General features: G+C 36.1%; 1 pseudogene; it reads right to left on the bottom strand.

The window, feature by feature from the left end:
- Window positions 1–442: 442 nt before the first annotated feature.
- Window positions 443–1,015, bottom strand: LOC149174324 (UDP-glycosyltransferase 85A1 pseudogene; annotated as a pseudogene).
- Window positions 1,016–19,494: the final 18,479 nt, after the last annotated feature.

The raw sequence follows: 19,494 nt of genomic DNA, 5'->3' as shown, positions 1-19,494 counted from the left end.
TATATAAGATTTTACTATCTATCTATATATAAATAATTTAATGTTAAACATTAAATTATCTTATAATTTTCTTTTAAACTACGGTCAACACAATATGCTTAGTGCGTAGAACTTTCTTGTATTGTTCAGTCGTTATTGCAACATACATTCTGATGTTGTCATACACAATATTACTATCTAATCGAGTGTAGAAATATTTTTATGGTTATAAAGAAATATGCATCGTACATTTTCTTAGAGCATTCTATATTTTTCAGCATTTTATATTTTGCTTACATCACTCGTAATAAATAGACATCTCTAACAGCTAAACAATTCCAGTGCGACGCCCATTATTTAAGTTCAGAAAAACTACAATATATATGATGGATGTCTATATCACAATTTATTAGGAGTTGCTGAAAGCGGTAAATCATAGGCTGGGCTATAATCTCTGCTGGAATCAATACACATTCTCCACATTACCCGTCACTTGGTTTCGTTCTGCGATTGGGTTCCTGCTTTTCTCCCCCATCTCTTTAACGAAGGTGCTTAAGTTATTAAAAGATGAGCCTCCAGGGACAACTGCCTTCGTTGCATATCCCTTCAGTTTGAGGGCGTTCTTTCTCAACTGCTCTCCTTTGGTCGTTGTCATCATTACCCTCACAATACCCTCCACTTCTTCTTTTGACACCACCTTCTGCTCACCCACCTCCACTCCTTCAAAATTCAGGCCGACCTCCCACACATCCTGGGCGAATCTACAGTTGAGATACTGATCGGCAAAATAAGGGAGACCCACCACAGGAACTCCCATGCGCATGGATTCCAAGGTAGAGTTCCATCCAACGTGAGTGGGGAATAATCCCACGGATGTGTGGGAAAGCACTTTAACCTGAGGCTCCCAACTTACAAGCAATGCCCAATCTTTGGTTCGTTCTTCAAACCCATCTGGTAAAACTGCAGGCTTCCCATCTTCAATATAAGAGCGGAGAACCCACAAGAATGGTTTCCCACTACCCTCAAGGCTTCCCATATTTCAACGGTGTCTTTGTAATTCTAGACAATCTATCCCATTGAGACATATATTCATTTACAACACACGACCTTCTACTTAACTTGAAGTAAGAATACATTTATGCTAAACCAACGGTAATGCAGATACATAATTATGTATGCCAAACCAAGCCATAATAACATGATAACAGAGTGTACATCGAGCAGTTCAAAGGCTAACAACGTGCCAGAAGAATATGTGTATCTACCCATCAGGTGATACTATATCTACACGCTAAATAGTTGTCTTAAGTGTGTTTTGAGATTAGCACACACAACCCAAATACTTGCATTCACAATGAGTATACACCATACAAAAAATGGAATTAATTAGGAAAAATGCACTGGACATCAAGTCCATCTATGCAGACCAAAGTAGAAGCATATCTTACCTTACATGTGGTGAATTCAAGCTTATGATATTTGGGATTTTCTACAAAAAGGTGAGCATGCAACATGGGTGTGTAAGCAGCAGTGGCCCCGTACTTTCTGCAGAGCATTCTGAATGGAAGTTCTGATTGATCAACCATGGGTGCTACTATCAATTTGGGCTCCCCCAACTTCCTCCAATGCCTCCACGCCCTTTCTATCAGAGACCCATCTGCCATACATTCATCGCTTGAATCAGATAAGGAGTGTCCAGAGTCCACATGAGGTGAGAGGACTGAACAATCTATGGCTTCAAAGGTATCTTCAGCTGCATCCTCTGAAGAACCATGTGGTGATTCAGAAAGAGTGAAATCAACCATTGTGGAAAACATGATGTTGTCTGTGTGGCCTCTATTTTCATTGGACCAATAGAGGAAGAGAAGTGAAATTGTCTTAATATCCAAGAAAGAAAAGGAAATGACAGACCACGAGAATATCGATTATCTATGCTTGAAATTGATGAGAGGCGTGCGAGAGAAGGCCTTGTCTTCATTGAGGGCCATCTAGTTAGCGTAGTCAGCTAAACATTTCCTGAAAAGAGAAGGTATATGCATAAAAGAAAGCTTTGAACCCTAGTTCAACAACACCTCAGTGTGGCCTCTCTGTTCATTGCCGGCACACATTTTCGTCGCACTCTTTTTCTTCCCTTTCTTGCGATACACATATGTTTAGGTTAGCTTTGATTTGTAATTGTTATTTCCCCCTTCATTTCTAGTTTTATTCATTCCATGGCCGCTGAGATTGCGACTGATGTGGCCAAGGAAACGATAGGCACCATTTTATAGTCATCAAGCAAATCAAAGACGTCGTTGATTTGGAGGAAAATATTCAAGTTCTCCATATGGATTTCACCAACATGGCGTCCAGCTTGGACAATATTCAAAATTGATCCCAATATCAACAAAGAATGTTGTCTAAGCCCACATAAATGTGTTTGAGAAAGATGGACGATGCCCTCACATAGGGCAAACAACTCATCCATCCAGTCAACCAATAAGGAGTGCCGTGTTTTAGTTGTTGTATTCTTTGCAACCCCAAGCTCTCTAGAGAATGTATAGAATGGAAGACAACTTTCGATCTTCTATTTCAAGAGCTTCCAGGTGACCTTCAAATTCTTGCGGATACCTAGCAGAGTCCACTCTAGTGCCAAAGGAAAAGTCAGTCCTCCTCCAACCTATCTCAAAAGAGATAAACATAAAAAAAGGGTGTTTTTATAAACCCCTGCAGGCTGCTTAAATCTCGATTAAGTCTCCCAAAATCTGGTTAACTTTTTAGGACAAAGATAATTTTGTTTTATTTCTTTGGGTTGGGTTGAGTTACAAGTTGATTGGCGGGGATTTAATTTTCATTTTTTTTTGAATATTTGGATTTTCAATAATTAATCTATTTTTTATATTAAAAAATGATATTTAATAGATTAGATATTTTTTTTGTGTTGAAAAAAAAAATATTATTATTATTATTTTTTTTTTAAATAAAAATAAAAAATATCTAATCTATTAAAAATCATTTTAAGTGGCTGGTTAATTTTTTATGGCAAACACTAATTTTTTTTTATTTGTTTTGGGTTGGGTTTAGTTAAAAGTTGTTTGGCAGGAATTTAATCTTCATATTTTTTTTTAGAATATTTGGATTTTCAATAATTAATGTATTTGTTATATTAAAAACTAAAAATGTTTAATCAATTAAAAATCATTTCAAGTGCTGCCAAAATCTGGTTAACTTTTTAGGGCAAAAGTTTTCGGTAGGGTTTAGTTAAAAGTTGCTTGGGGGGATTTAATTTTCAATTCTTTTTAAATATTTGGATTTTCAATAATTAATCTATTTTTTATATTAAATTTTTTAAAATATTTAATAAATTAAAAATCATTTTAGTTTATGCGTTCAAATTATAAGTATTTTTAATATTTATCAAGAAAATCGAAGTGGCCCTTGGATGGAGTATATTTCCAATATTGTTTAATGTTCATGCATTTGAAAGATATTGCCAATTGTGTTTAGTGTTCAAGTTAACATAATGGAATGAAGAATGATTAACCTCCTAGGAGCACAAGAGGCCATGATTATGTGACATCAATGATGAGCAGTGCTATTAGAATATGCCAAAAGATATCAAATAATATGCAAACAAATCAAAATATTAGGCCTCCTTACTCCCCTACAATGTCGTGATCCTCCTATAAAACATAACAAAGGTATATGCATGTCCACACATACATAGAACAAAAGAAAATGAGAAAAATGAGGGAAAATATAAATCTAACTAGGGTATAAAGTATGTCTTTGGTTTTTTGGTAGTAGGATATGAATCTCACACATCACAGATATAATTGAAGCATTCCTTTGAGGTGATAATTTAAGGAGAGGATCAGACAAAGTGTGAAGAAAGTATGATTCTCAACACTCAAATAAGCATGCGAGTGAACATGCCACAGTAGGCTTGAATATAATCCTTTCATTGCTTACAAGCTTTGGTAATAGAATGAAACTCATTGTTATAGGTTGGGCATATAAGAAAACCATCATAGAGTGTCTAGATATAATAGAACACCAAATGTTTGTGTTGTGTGGGAACTACAATCAACGACATGAATGATTGGATCATAGGGTCCCTGTTGTGTAGTCATTTATTGACAAAAGATACTTCCATGACGGGATAGAAGTGAAAAGCGATAGTTGCAAAGGTAGGAATAATGGCGTTAGAGGTAATATTGTTTCCATAAATAATAGAACCAGAAATAAGCTCATAAACGCCATCAATATCTATTGGAGTTGCTATGATGAAAGCAATAATGAATACAAAAGTTGCGGCCAATAGGATATGAATCATCAATATGTTGAACCATCCAATGTAAAGATGGTTTTCAGTGCTAGTGATCTAGTCATATAAAAGACCTTATAAATTTGCGCTTTGGGATACACCCAGGATACAATAAGTAATCCAAAATGAGAGGATTTGTTGCTAAGGTGATTGATTCCATATCAACAACCATTGTGTTTAGCTTGAACATTTTAATAAAGCTATAGTGATATCCTTTCACATCCTTAAATTGTAGCACCCCAAGACATCTATTTTCCATCATGTATGAGAATTCAAGTAAATCCATATATATCATAAAGCAGGGCATATAGTATACTCTCCTAACAATATCTACTAAAAAAAATTTATCAGAATAGGCCAAAAATGATCCAGCAGGTATCAAATTATCATCATGAAAGAGAAAAGTAACAAAAAAATATATTGTCAATGCAAGAAAGTGCTTGTAAGACTTCAAACAAAATTAAGGCAAGGATGTTAACATACCAAGATTCAAAGAATTCCCAAACCATTTTCTCATTAGATTGGCTAGCCTTACATTGATGAAACAACCTCTGATTCTCTTGTTATTTCCTTTTCAAGTAATGTTTTCTTGGTTCCAGAAGGGTCATACACCAAAATACCTTTTGGAGGACTAAGGAACTTGCACTGTCCAAACAAATTAGGTCTTTGTAATGGAAGAATAACCAACTCATAAAGTTCCTATTCAACATATTCTAACCATCCAATTGAGTCAAAGGTTACATCAATATCATCTATATTTATAACATCACAAGCTATCACAACTTGTAAGAGAAAGGAATCGCAATCCAAAAAACACGGTTGTAACAATCAAACTAGAATAAAAAGAAGGATACAATTTTGGATTGCAGGTTTCTGTGGAGTGGTTTTTGAGAGATAGAATTCGGATAATCCACAGTGTTCATCTTTTTTCTGTCGACGTTTCGAGTCTAGAGCAAGACTCATCATCAGGACTTGTTATACAGAGAAGAGGAAAATGATTGTGATAAATATGGTAAAGGATGATAGCTAGGATGATTTAGCCGACCATTGATCATTTAATAATTTATTAAATTTTTATTATTTAACCCATTAACTGAAAAACCCTAAACCTAGTTTTACTTCTGTATAGGTGAATGATGATGTTTTACTAATATTAATAATTGGATTTTAATTAACCTGGCTTAATTTTGATTTGGAATGTTGAATATTGTATAATTAATAAGTTTTTATATTTTGTAATTTATATAGATCTAGGTTGCTTTAATTTGTAAAGTCCTATTTTGTTTTATTAATTGGATGCCTATTATTAACTACAATTAATACTTCTAGGTTTTATATATTAGGTTTATTAGTTTAGATTTAATAGTCCACTTAACCTAGAAGTATATTTTTTATGAAATGTATAATTGTAATTGTATAGTTATATGATGTTTAATCAATATGGTATTATATTGTTTTCTAATTAAATTGTTTAATAATTTTTAATATATTAAGTTTTGAATTGTTTTATTAATCTAGTCTAAATTGTTTTATTAATTAAGTCTATAATGGATATTGTATAAATTAATTCAGATATGTATTGTGTAATATATATAAATTTTGTATTGTATATAATATATATAATATTGTTTATAGTTTTGTATTGTATATATAATATTTAATATTTAATATATTAAGTTTGATATTGTTTTTATTAATCTAGTCTAAATTGTTTTATTAATCAAGTCTATAATGAATTTTGTATAAATTAATTGAGTTTTGTATTGTATAGATATCTTGTTGTTTGATTATTATAGTCTTATTTTTATTTTTAATTTAGATGCCTATTGTTAAATAACTGAGGTTAATACTTATAGGTTTTATATATTAGTTTTATTAGTTAAGATTCAATAGTTTAAATTAACCTAGCTATATATTACAATGAATTGTATAATTATTGAAGATTTATATAGTTAAATGATGTTTTAATTAATTGATATAGTTGTATAATGTCTTATCAATTATGTACCTTATTGTTTAATTAGTAAAGTTAATATATTATATTAGGTTTTATAATGTTTTATTAATCTAGCCCTATTTGTTTGATTGACCTAGATATAAATAGATTTATTATTTAATTTAATTTCAGATATGCAATTTATTAGGAAACCTTGAGTTCTAGACTGGACATATTATTTATTATTAAAGATAAGCTTAGGCAGCTACAGGCCAGCGATTCTAACGGAAGCAGGAAAATTAAGGATAAGAGAGGGGAAATTTAAGAAAAGGAAATATGGGAGGGAGAAGGGGGGTACGGGGGGTGGGAGGGATAACTTTTTTTAAGCAGAGAATTCCAATTTTTACTAATGTCCCAGCCTCCATCCCTATTAAGGTTACTGGGGTGTTTTATGATTTCAATGGCTTCACGAATTTTCCTCTTGAAATGGTGCTCCTCCTTAGCAATGATTTTGGTATCTTCGAGGCATATGTGATGGTTGGTTTTTCCTACATGCTCAGCTAAGGCAGAAGAGCGAGTTCTTTCTTTACGGATGTCAGCGCTATGTTCTTTTAGTCTTATCTTTACAGACCTGCCAGTTTCCCCTATATATTGTTTTCCACATGAGCAGTTTATGACATAAACACCTTTCCCTTGAAGTTGATCCTGGTTGTCTTTAACAGATTTCATATTTTGTTTGATGGTTGACAGGGGTTTGAATGAAGTTTTGATGTCTTTGTTCTTGAGAATTTTGGATATCTTGTCCGTGACACCTTGAATGTATGGGAGGTAGGCGTTGGAGGTTACAGGGTTTATTGTTTTGTTTTTGTTGCTCCCAGTCTTTGCCTTATTAATGGCTTTGATACAGTGATTATAAAAATACCATATGTGTAATAACATTAGGATGTGTATGAAAACAAATATTGATAAGTCTACATGGAGATGAAAAATATTCAACCTTACAAATGTCTCTCATCCATACATAGCATGCAAAATTGGAATGGGAGCAACAATTTGGATTCACACATTTACAAACATGTAAATTTTGTCATAATGAAAATTATAGCTAAAATCCCATCAAAGCACATTTGTAGCAATAATACAAAGTAGTGTGATCAAGCACTTGCAAGGTATAAATTAAAATTTAAGGGGCCAAAATTTATAGTTCATACACAAATTTGAAAATTTCGAATTTGTTAGAAAATTTGTCCATGAAGGAGCATAAATTTTTAAGTTCTGGGAGGTGGGGGTTGGGATTTGGAATGTTATTCACAAAATCCATAGTAGCAACCCTAAGAGAACAATTTCAAGAGGATAAATGATTCCTATATTCATGGTTTGGTCCATGGGGATATGTTTCATTAGCAAATTAATATGGTGATGTGGAAGGCCACCTACCAAGGTCCAATTCCTCGAAGACACAAACAAGTAGTTGGGGACATATTTTGACAGAAGAGTACCCCTTCACATGAATATGAAGGAAGTGCATGTGAGTATTGATTCATCTTTTGAGGGCCCTCATGCCCATGGAAATAGGCCACTTGTGGTGCTCAAATTATTCATACCAATTGCAATGCTTACAGAGTATAGGGGGAAAGCTTTCAAATAGCAAAGGTTTGGGACCTGAATAATGAATTTAATGTTACAGATCCAAATGTAGGAATACTAAGTGAACAACATTAATAGCAATGACCTTGGAAATAGAAATAGATACAAAAAAGTAAATGACTAATTAATTCAAAGTTTGAAATCAAAATCAATCAATGAGAAGAAATAAACACAAATTTTATGGCATGAATATTGGGTAAATTTTCAAGATAACCAATGATTCACCAGTGTAGGATTTGAGTTGAAATGCAATATTTTTTTGTTCTAGGATTTGAAAGAAAAGTTCACATTTTTTTTGTTAATCATGGCAGGTCCTTCATTTTCTATTTATAAGCAACAAATTTACACCACTTATGTGAGATAGGTGGCCTCAACTTGCCCAGTGGGAAACCAAGTCTATTGGCCACCTATCCTCGTTATACACCATCCAAAAAAACTAAAGTATTAGCCTTTTTAACCAAGTTAGATAAGTTCCAATTTCATGGTAGGACTCTATATGTCTATCTATCATAATCATGCATATTTTTAAAGTAAATTCTACCCGTAAAAAGAAAAAGCTCCCAAATTAACTGGCTATTCCTGCCGCTCTTCTGAAGCTAACTCGACTGGAGCCAGCTCCTTGATAGAATTACCTGGCATCTCAGCTAGTTCGATGATGCAAGGGATGTGCCTTTGAATTTTGTCTAGGCGGATGTCCTGTTTGTGATGCTGGAATTGAATTTGCTGCAAATCTTTTTTATAGTTGGGCATATCTTGGATAGTCAGCGCCATCCCCACTGATATTTTCTCCATCGCCTTCCCCATTAGGCTATTCATAAGCCAATATAGATAAAGGGTTTGTTTAAACTGGGTTATTCTGCCTCTGGTATTCACGGGATCCAGGATTACATTCCTCGAGCTCTTAATCTCCTCTTCGGCCTCGCCTTCCTGTGTGATTTCTTCCTCCCATTCGTCCAACAACTTATGGATACCAGCATTTGTTCCCTCCCTATAAGTCATCGTAGCTTCGCTGATGAGGTGTTCTATCGGTTTTCTTCCTCTTCTCGGTTCCGAGGTGCTCAGGCCATTTTCCTGGGCAGGCTCCCTCCCATGTCTTCGACGCCCTCTTCCTTTTGCCGGTCAGTCCATCTCCGCTTTGTCCACACCTTGTTCAAAGGCACGATGAGTTAACCTTTGGCTGTGAATTTCAATACCACCTTTAACGTTGTTCCTTTGCCGATCCCTAATTCTTTCGGAGACAGACATAGGTTGGGTGACAGCCCGTTCAGGGAACAAGGCTGGTCGCCTTGCCCTATCTTGCGGCTCTCCACTCCCTCCCCACTGTGTTATGAATATAATTCATAACTAGTGACATAAATAAAATTAATGTAAATATTAGATAATAAAATATTAGTTAGGTTAAATAGTCATTAAGTTAAGTGAAAAGGCATGTCTAAAAGACATGACCAGTCACGAAAGGACACCTACTTAGGTATATATAGGCGGGTCCTCATTGTAAACATTCATCACTTACACATTTTTATATATAATAAATTATTATTATTAAATACCTCTTGCGTATTTTAACATATTAAGTCAAAAAACTATTAGTTTTTATGATTCAGTGGTATGAGAGCCATGGTACATTATATAATCATGAGGGTTTTTGAATGTTGTTTGCCACACAATGTGCCATTACGTTCACGTTATGATTGTGTTGAGAAATTTAGTAAAATTCAAGAAGCATTTCAACATTTAGAAAAATCATATGCAGAAGTTAAAGCACGTCGAAAGGGAATTGACAAACAAGAAGATGAACAATATCATAACAATGAGGCAGATGATGAAGAAGATCCACATGAATATGAAAATGAACTCAACAATGATCATGATGAGAAGGATAGTCAAAGTGGGTATATGAAAACTAGAGAAGAAGACCACTCAAAATCTGAATCCAATTGGGAATATGAAAAAAAGAAGTAGCTTATCTTGTTTCTTGTTCGAATCAGAATGAACTTACAGAGTCCCCTGAAATCACATGGATCTCTAAGGGAAAAACGTTGGCTATCATACAACAACAACAAAATTTTGATTCTAAACTTGTCTCCAACATGCACCATTACACATCTCCAAGGGACGCAGAAAAATCTAAGGCGCACCCACTCGAATATTCAACTCTTAAACAGAAAACGACCCGCAACCACTTGAGTCTTCAACTCTTGAACCGAAAAACAACCTTCCCACATCTCCAATAAAACTTGTTAAGCACAAGTACATGGGCGCGGATCCTCTGGTTAGAATAGTATCGTTAGCATCATCTGATGGTTGCAGTGAACAAAGGGAAGAAACCCTAGAAGAAGAATAAGAAGTTGAAGATCGTTCCTTAAAGAGATCGAAACTGAATTCAGGAGTGCCAGAGAAGGTGAAGAGTAGCGCTACAAATTTGATGAGTTGCGATGAGCGGACTGCAAAGATTAAAGTGGCCATAGAACATTTGAGGAAAGGATCAAACAAAGTAGCTTCCAATGAAGGAACTCACACATAAGAGAACTTGGAAGCCAGGAGTTTTGCTGTGTTAAATGTCCATAATGAGGCAACCAGTATTGCACTAATTAAACATTTCATGTCATGTGGAAAAGTGAACTCCATTAAAATGCTATATAATCTTTCAACTAGTCATCCAACAGGGACTGTGATAGTCGAGTTCGATTCCAAAGAAGCAACAAATAGAGCCCTCAGTATGAATGGTTCAACGTTTATGTACATAAAATTACAGGTTGCACAAAAATCCTTGTCTCAGATAACAACATGACGAGAACATATTCAATCTTCTGGCAATTTCCAGTGGAGAAAAGATCCTTCAACGACTCATAACTTAGCAAATTCAACAATACCTGCACTAATAAGTAATATAGCAAACTCAACAAGACCGTAACCTATCGAATCAGCTGTCACCCACCACACGCTGTCCCTGTCTGACGCACAACCTCCCTCCATATTCCACCATTGACGCTGCTCTACATTGGCTCGAACATGCCTTTGATATTGTGCTCCCATCGAGCCATCTGCTACCAAAAAAAAATGAAAAAATTTAAACACATCTCTTCAGGAAGGCCTGTCTACTCAGTCGATTCTGCTATCTGCACGTTGAATAGATTGCCACATTTAATCGACGCTGGTCAAACAGCGTGACCCAAGCATCCATTCGATCACGTTCTTTGATATTTTTTATATTTGTTAGAAACTATATTATAATAAACTTAATATAGTTTTAATAAATTCATTATATCTATATATATATATATATATATATATATATATATATATATATATATATATATATAAGGGAATATTACTGATGAGCTATAAGACAAGAGGATGGCCAGATTATATACATTGAGACAGACGACATTCACTAAGCGAAGAAAATCGAAGTATTAAAGCTTTGAGGACAAAGCTTCCAAAGGAAAGGGCTATGTTATGAATATAATTCATAACAAGTGACATAAATAGAATTAATGTAAATGTTAAATAATCAAATATTAGTTAGGTTAAATAGTCATTAAGTTAAGTGAAAAGGCATGTCTAAAAGACATGCCCAGTCATGAAAAGACACCTGCTTAGGTATATATAGGTGGGTCCTCATTGTGAACATTCATCACTTATCCATTTTTATATATAATAAATTATTATTATTAAATACCCCTTGTGTATTTTAACATATTAAGTCAACAAGCTATCAGTTTTTATGCTTCACACTACCACTCATACACAGTTCTGTTGACCCATCCCACTCACGGCTAAGCAAGAGTGCCCATGCATAGGTGAACCTTCCCATTCCCCTCTACCTAGTCAAGGGTCCCTCGGCATGGTTGAGCCTTCCCATTCCCCTCTGTCCAGTTAAGTTGTGCCACTCCTCGGCTTTCCCTTATGCCTACCCTTCCCCATTGCATTGCTTCTTCCACTCCACCTAACCAACCATGTGAATTCACTCTGTTGCTCTCAAGGGAGGCTTCCCATCTGCTGACCAGGTCGACTAAGCCAGAACACTAAACCAGACAACAACCAACCCAAGCTTGCGGTATTCTCCCCGGCTAGCACCCTAGTTCCCTCCACAGGGTTCTCTTGAGCCCTCCATCCATAAACAAACAATTTTTCCATAGAAAGAGGGTTGCAGGACCAAGAAACATACCTAAATTCACTCCATTGATGCCGTCAACGATACCTCTACCTCCTTACTCTAGTGATCTAGCTCCCACCAATGTTCACAACAATGTAGTTATCACTCCCCTGCATGTTAAGAAATTTACTGCATAACATAAATAATTACTGAGAGGAATAAATATAAAAAAAACCAGCAACAACCATAAACACATAAACACAAATGTTTATCTGGAAAAACCCCAAATCCGGGGAAAAACCCAACCTAATAAGATCTTATTAGCATTGGCCAAAACCCTGGCCAATCCGACTAAGTGAGCCTTCACTGCTTACCTCCAGGTCTTGCATTACAATGAAGTCCTTCCAGCGATTTATAAGCTCCATTACATATAATACCATGGGCAGAATACTATGGGTGCACAATACCATGTGCCCTAAAACCATCACTGTTTAACCTGGTCAACTTTGACTCTATCTTGAGTCAAGTTTACCTAACAATTCCCCCCTTAAACTTGACTTGGGGTTCCTTGACTAACTCCAGCCAAACCTGCTAAGTGAGACAATCCTGCTCACTCTAGCTCTTACCCCACTTAGAGTTTTTACCCAAGGTATTGTTAACCCGACATCCCCCCTATCACCTAGGTCTAACCCAGACTTTACCGGTGATCACCGAGGGGTACACATGCCTTACCAAGTCTTACAGTAGTATGCCCATTTACATGCAATAATTTTGATTTTATTAATTTTTTTTTTGTTTATTTCTGCTGCGATTCTCATCCATCCTCTCTCAATTTGATTTGCTCAAAAACTTCTATCAAACCGCTCCAACTACGAGCCCAACGAGAACCTCGTAGATTCCAGCACCAGTGGCTTCACGTAGTAGAAAACGAACAATTTTCGAAGCCGCATGATCTGAAAAAAATCAACCTTGAATTTTAATATTACCAAAAGGTATCTCTCAACCTTCTTTAAATAGCCGCATGAATCTCGAACAATTCGTCAACATGTTCCAAACCGGTAAATATCGCAAATGCACTGCGATCCCTGGCAGTTACGGCATTATCTTCCGCACATTCTCATCGAGGTTCTTCCGCGTACGATTATTCCACCATCATTTTCAGACCCAGATCTGTAAAAGAGCTGCATTGATCTCATCAGGCACTATAAACCCCTGGCATCAAAGAATCCCTTTGAAGCCAATATCTGGCTCTGATACCAGTTGTTAAGAATTTTACTGCATAACATAAATAATTACTGAGAGGAATAAATATAAAAAAAAAACCAGCAACAACCATAAACACATAAACACAAATGTTTATCCGAGAAAACCCCAAATCTGGGGAAAAACCCAACCTAATAAGATCTTATTAGCATTGGCCAAAACCCTGGCCAATCAGACCAAGTGAGCCTTCACCGCTCACCTCCGGGTCTTGCATTACAATGAAGTCCTTCCAGCCATTTATAAGCTCCATTACATATAATACCACGGGCAGAATACTATGGGTGCACAATACCATGTGCCCCAAAACCATCACTGTTTAACCTCGTCAACTTTGACTCTATCCTGAGTCATGTTTACCTAACACTGCACTGCCTTAACTCCACAATCTATCATGCCATAACCTCTCCCCTGTCCTTCCTTACCTGCAGTGCCTCCCACCTTGTCCTTGCCATGCTCGCCAACTTTCCTTCACCTTTGCTTGTATGCATGGGGGATGCCACCGCACCCATCACCATGAGCGTGTGGGGGGCAGTGGAGGGTACCCTACCATTAATATTCATAACTTTCATGATTGTCTATCATCCTTTCCAACATCCAACACGCACCCCGATCGGGGTGAAAAGTTCACATTTTTAAAGTATAAATAATTAGTAATTTTTGTGTACATCCCTGAATTCAGTTTTCAAGGGTTGATGTAATAAACATAGATTTGACCATTAAAAATCATGTATCTTCTTTGAGTTTGAGTGGGGAACAAGAATTTTCAAATATTGATAAATACCTCACAAGGGTTTCCAATGAATACCTCATAAGGATTTGTGAGTATTTGAGGCCGACGAAAACATTTTTTGATTTCCTCCTTTTGTTTTGTCATCTTTGTTGAGGCATTCTTGTTAGGATCGAGATGCTTGAGCCCTGCAACTAGAACCAGAAAACTTATGACAATGTTGTTGGTGTATAATATCAATTCCTTTGCAAATGAAGCCTGCTTGTGTGCCATGTTGGAAAACTAGTGATAAGAATCGGTGCAATAAAATATGAATAGACACACGACACAATCTTGAATGTAGTTTAGGCATATATTTTGCTTGGTGGAAAAGTAAATTACTATATCTTCAAAGTAGGGAATTTCTCTTTGGTTTTGTGCTTGAAGAAGATAAAGAGTAATTTTCAAATTTTCCACACAATTAAGGTAGTACTCTTGAATTGATAGTTGATTAGAAACTTTACCGGTTCACTTTTATGGGTAGTTGAGGTAAAGGGCTCTTTGGTTTGGTGCTTGAAGAAGATAAAGAGTAATTTTTAAATTTTCCACACAACTAAGGTATTACTCTTGAAAACTAAGGTATTACTCTTGAATTGATAGTTGATTAGCAACTTTACCAATTCACTTTTATGGTTAGTTGGGGTAAAGGCCTTTTTAGAAGATGCTTTTTTTTGGGCTTTTAGGAGTCAACAATGGTCATCACAATTAATGTGGGGAAGAAATTATAGATAAATTTATATATTTATTTTAATTTTTTCATAATTATTAAAGAGTAAAGAATGTATAAATATATTTATAGGTGCTGGTGTTATTGTTGTTTTCTTTTTGCAATGTTAAATTAGGTGTTAATCTAATATTGAGGAAGATGGTTTTTTTTACCATTTTCCATAATGTATTCCTCTCTTTGCAGATATTCCAAATAATGTATTTGACTCAGTTTTAAGCCTTTGAATTTAATTCTTTGTGAATGTGATCAAAAGATATAACCTTGAAGGTTCTAATCAACTCATTAACTCTAATCATATATTGATCCAATAAAGAAATGCTCAAGGAAGTATAACCTTTCAGCTAATTTATAACAACCTTTGAATCCATTATCACTTGTAAGTTCAGATTGTTGAAGTGACACAATTAAAATGACTAATAGGGCAGGCAGGGGGCAGATGGTTCCGGAAAGAAAGGCTGTTTGGCTAGCTTTGTCGGTCTACTCTGTGGGTCAGATGTGGAGGCGGGCATGGAGAGGCGGGTGATGCAACTATCGAATAAGAAGGTATTGGGTAAGTAGTAATATGAAGGGCTAGGGTAAGTGAAGTGGGTCCAGGAGTTGGGAAGTGTCCTAACCCCAAGGGTGGCACGGGTTAGACTAAAAAGATGCATTATACCATACTTAGGGGGGAGGTAGAGGAAGAAAGAACACGGGGGAGGTCCTCGGAGCGAAGCTGGCCATCATTTCAAGCTCCGACAGGAGGCTGATCATCCACTCCCCGCGCTTTTCTCTCTGAACCAACTTGATCGATGCGCTGATAAGATTTTGTATTATTGTAGTACTTTTTAAGAAGTCATATTTTTGTTCCTAAACTAAATTATTCATTCACTTTAGGCATTTTTAGTTGCATTACTTGTTATCTAGTTGTATATTTTAACTCGAGACTACATTAGTCGTTTATGTTAGTCATTTTTAGTTTGGTCACTTAATATTTCTCATTTTTGGTAGTATTTCACTTTAAAAAAAAATTGTGACTAACGTTTTTAGTCACTTGGTCACTAATTTCATCATTTTCTAGTAGTGTAAACTCGAAAAGAAAATTATATAGCACACTATTTCATTGATTGAATAATGTTACATATATACATAAAATGTTGTCTCAAGATAGATAGATTATTTTGGACACAAAATCAGTTGATTGAGAGAATATCTAAACCACACACCAATCTAGGAAACATCTATATCTAAACAAATCCTGAAGAATAGGAACAAACTCCTTTACTTAGAAAAGATCACACCTAAGACAAGTAGGGATTATATTTTCTTAGTCTCCCCCTTAATGACTACTTGTCTCGATCTCAATCAATAAATTCTAACTGTGGTCCAACTTGTGATTTACAAACATGATAAAAAAATATGTTGGCGTCCATATAAAGAAACAACCATCCACCAGAATGCATGGGTACATAACCACTACAACCACCAATCTACTAAGATGTCCTTCATGTACACGGTTCAATCAACCTTTATATTTGCATACCTATACCTCTACCTGTGACCCCCCTCCATCATCATCAACCCAGGTTTTCTTGAATTTCTTATAACCATGCCCTAGGTTTTATCGTCTTACCCTAAACCATGCTCAGGGCTTTGTTATCTAACCCTCAACCATGCCCAAGGTTTTCTCGGTTGTCCCTAAACCATGCTACAAGAATCCTTTTCCACTTCACTCTCACATGTTTTTGGCTTACCACAAACCTACACTACAAAGTGGCTTCTGGCTTACCACAAACCTACACTTTCAAATTGGTTTCAAGATAACCATGAAATTTACACTTACATCACCACTCTCAGAGGTACATACTATTGCAAAATTTTCAAGGACCACTACAAAACATCATAAACTTGCATATGATTGCAATGTGTGACTCACACTAGACTCAAGAGTTTGTTATTTTGGACACACCACATGATCTTGTCAACTACCTTTGCCCTATCACAAGAATATGATCTTATGGGCCTCTAGTTGTTCATATCGAAGTGCTTTGATATACATTTTGGTACATTATTTATCTTGGAGTTGTTGAATTTTTTGTAGCTTGGGAGGTACTCCTAAGCCTAGTGTTCGAGGGTTGGAGGTCAAAGCGCCACAAGTAGGCTTGTCGGCTTATAACCCAAGCCTGGGGTTTTTCACCCATAGATATTTGGGCCAAAACCATGATGGTTTTCTGACATGTGATGGATGAGGATGATAGCTCTCGACGAGACGATTCTAACGCAACGAGAATGATCCGATTCCAAGTTATTGTTGAAGGGTTATGAATTTTTGAAGTTATATGATGAAGTTTTCACACATGTGTTAAGGTCGGCTTGGTGTTAAGTTGACTTGACTAGTTGTGGAAGCCGCTAGATTGTGACATTATGGATCCCCACATTGTTAGAAAATTATATATTATAGAGCAATGGAACACATAAAATATACTGCAGATATATAAACAAAGAAAACACATAAAACAAGAGAGACACAAATATATGTGGTTCACCCAATTTGGGCTACGTCCACAGGAAACAACCAATCCTTCCTTTTACATTATCTAGTGAACTGAAGAGATACAACCTACAACAGTTCCGCTGTAATTCCCTCTTCGCTCTCACACAATCTCGTCTCTGTTTCTCACTCAGAATACAGATCTACCTAGACACAATACAATTCCTTCATATATAGCGAGGGGTTGCCTTCTAGGGAAAGAACCCTAAATTAAACATAACTTCTACTGTCAGATATCCGCCTAATGAATGACCTAGATTGACTACAAAATTACAACATTTTACAAGGCAATTTTACATCTATTTTTAGCTTCGAGGGTGCTACCCCCAATCCCCCGCCAGGGGGGGCTCCCAAAGACCGCAAGCCCCCCCTTGGACCCCCATTGTAGCACAAATATTACGGGTGAAATTGCCGCCACATTACGAACTGGGGTCCAATGCGGTGATACCTCTGAATAAAGAAGATAATCAGGCTCCACACCCAACAATCTCCCAGTTGGAGACTGATTATAGCAACTCGACTGCTGCTTCATTTGCTAGACAATGACTCCACTTTGGACTTGGTTGTTTCTCATCTTCATCATCATACTTAAAGATGAATTGAAACTGAGAAATATCTCAGTTTCTCCCTGGTTACAACTTTTGTTAACATATCTGCAAGATTCTGGCTAGTGTGTATCTTTTCCAGTTTCAACTGTCCATCTTCCAACACTGACCATACGAAATGATACTTGAGCTTTATATGTTTTGTCTTGGAATGAAACGTAGAGTTCCTTGCAAGATGTATGACACTCTGGCTGTCACTGTATAACCTGCCCAACTCTTGCTTCTTACCCAATTCATCTAGAAACCTTTGTAACCAAATCATTTTATTACTGGCCTTTGTAGCAACAACATACTCTGCTTCCATTGTTGAAAGTGCAAAAACACTTTGCAGTTTTGAAACCCAACTGACAGCTGTTCCACCTATAGTAAACACATACCCTATTGTGCACCTCTTGTTATCTCTATCACCTGCAATATCTGCATCAACATATCCATGTAGAGCAATGTTTGAAACACCAAAGCATAATGCTTGATTTTTGGTACGTCTAAAATACCTGAGAATCCACTTCACCGCCATCCAATGTTCTTTTCCTAGATTTTTCATATACCTTCTTACAACTCCCACTGCATGTGCAATATCAGGCCTTGTGGTAGACCATTGCATACATTAAGCTTCCAACTAATAATGCATATGGAAGTTTGGACATATAAGCCATTTCTTCCTAAGTCTTGGGACACGCCTCCTTACTTAGTTTGAAATGGCTAGTCAAAGTTATACTAACTGGTTTTGCATTTTGCATATTAAATCTTTTCAACACCTTTTCTATGTACTCACTCTGAGACAATGTTAATTTTCGATTCATCCTGTCTTTAGTTATTCTCATACCAAGGATTTGTTTTTTAGCACCCAAATCCTTCATTGCAAATGAGTTCACCAATTTTCTTTTGAGCACATTTATTTCCTGCATGTTAGAACCTACAACAAGCATCTCATCTACATACAATAACAATATAATATTGCTACCATCATTTTTCCTTTTGAGATAAACACAATGATCAGAGTGACATCTAGTATAACCTTGTTTAGACATAAACCTATCAAATTTTAGATACCACTGCCTTGGAGCCTGTTTTAAGCCATACAAGCTCTTCTTCAACTTGCACACTAGTTTCTCCTTCCTTTCACCTCATATCCTTTTGGTTTTTGCATATATATTTCTTCCTCCAAATCCCCATGGAGAAAGGTTGTCTATACATCTAACTGCTCAAGATGCAAATCTTCAGATGCTACTAGACTTAAAATAGTTCTGATTGAAGTCATTTTAACAACAGGAGAAAATATCCCATCAAAATTTATACCCTTTTTCTGTGCAAACCCCTTCACCACAAGTCTAGCTTTATACCTTTTTCTACCTCCATCTTCTTCCTTTATCCTGTAAACCCATTTATTCTGCAATGTCGTTTTACCTGCAGGAAAACTAACTAAGTCCCAAGTTTGGTTATGTGCTAAGGAGTCCATCTCTTCTTTCATGGCTTGCTCCCATGTCTTCTTTGTTTCTGCTTGGACTGCTTCTTCATAACATTCTGGTTCACCAGAATCAGTCAACAATACATAATATAATGAAGGAGAGTATCATTCAGGGGGTCTAGTTATCCTGGTAGATCTTCTAACACCACTTTCAGGTATTTGAGGTGCTTG

The sequence above is a fragment of the Pinus tabuliformis genome, chromosome 4_1, assembly GCF_031772625.1.
Source record: "Pinus tabuliformis cultivar Carrire ecotype Pingquan chromosome 4_1, CPIR1, whole genome shotgun sequence".
Taxonomy (NCBI): Eukaryota; Viridiplantae; Streptophyta; class Pinopsida; order Pinales; family Pinaceae; genus Pinus; species Pinus tabuliformis.
This window is presented reverse-complemented; position numbering and strand designations above follow the sequence as displayed.